At 67.3% G+C, this 257-nt stretch overlaps 1 protein-coding gene across 4 annotated transcripts in view; it reads right to left on the bottom strand.

Moving 5' to 3' along the window:
• ZCCHC11 (zinc finger, CCHC domain containing 11) overlaps positions 1 to 249 on the bottom strand; it is a 157,802-nt gene extending 157,553 nt beyond the window's left edge. For all 4 annotated transcript variants that reach the window (XM_014544781.1, XM_014544780.1, XM_005872464.2 and 1 more), the window contains exon 1: positions 82 to 249. The gene's annotated coding sequence lies outside the window, so the exon portion shown is untranslated. The remainder of the gene's footprint in view (positions 1 to 81) is intronic.
• Between the last annotated feature and the right edge of the window lie 8 nt (positions 250 to 257).

Genomic DNA, 257 nt, shown 5'->3' with positions numbered 1-257 from the left:
CTCCACTCCCACTGCTCCTGGGTCCTGCCCCCGCGGCTCTCCCTCCTCCACCTCCCCTCCGGCCGCGCCCTGTCCGCCTACCTGGTCGCCTCTCCGGGTCCTTGGGGACTCGGGTCTCTAAGCGCTTCGTCTGGACGCCTCTCGCCTTGTCTCTCTCTGGTCTCTGCGCTCTCTGCTTACCCCCGCCTCTCTCGGTCTCTGTCTTTCTAGAGCTCAGTTCTGTCTTCGCCCGCGTCTCCTCTCGCCGGCCTGCCTGC

Source organism: Myotis brandtii, unplaced genomic scaffold, assembly GCF_000412655.1.
Source record: "Myotis brandtii unplaced genomic scaffold, ASM41265v1 scaffold382, whole genome shotgun sequence".
In the NCBI taxonomy this organism is placed as follows: Eukaryota; Metazoa; Chordata; class Mammalia; order Chiroptera; family Vespertilionidae; genus Myotis; species Myotis brandtii.
This window is presented reverse-complemented; position numbering and strand designations above follow the sequence as displayed.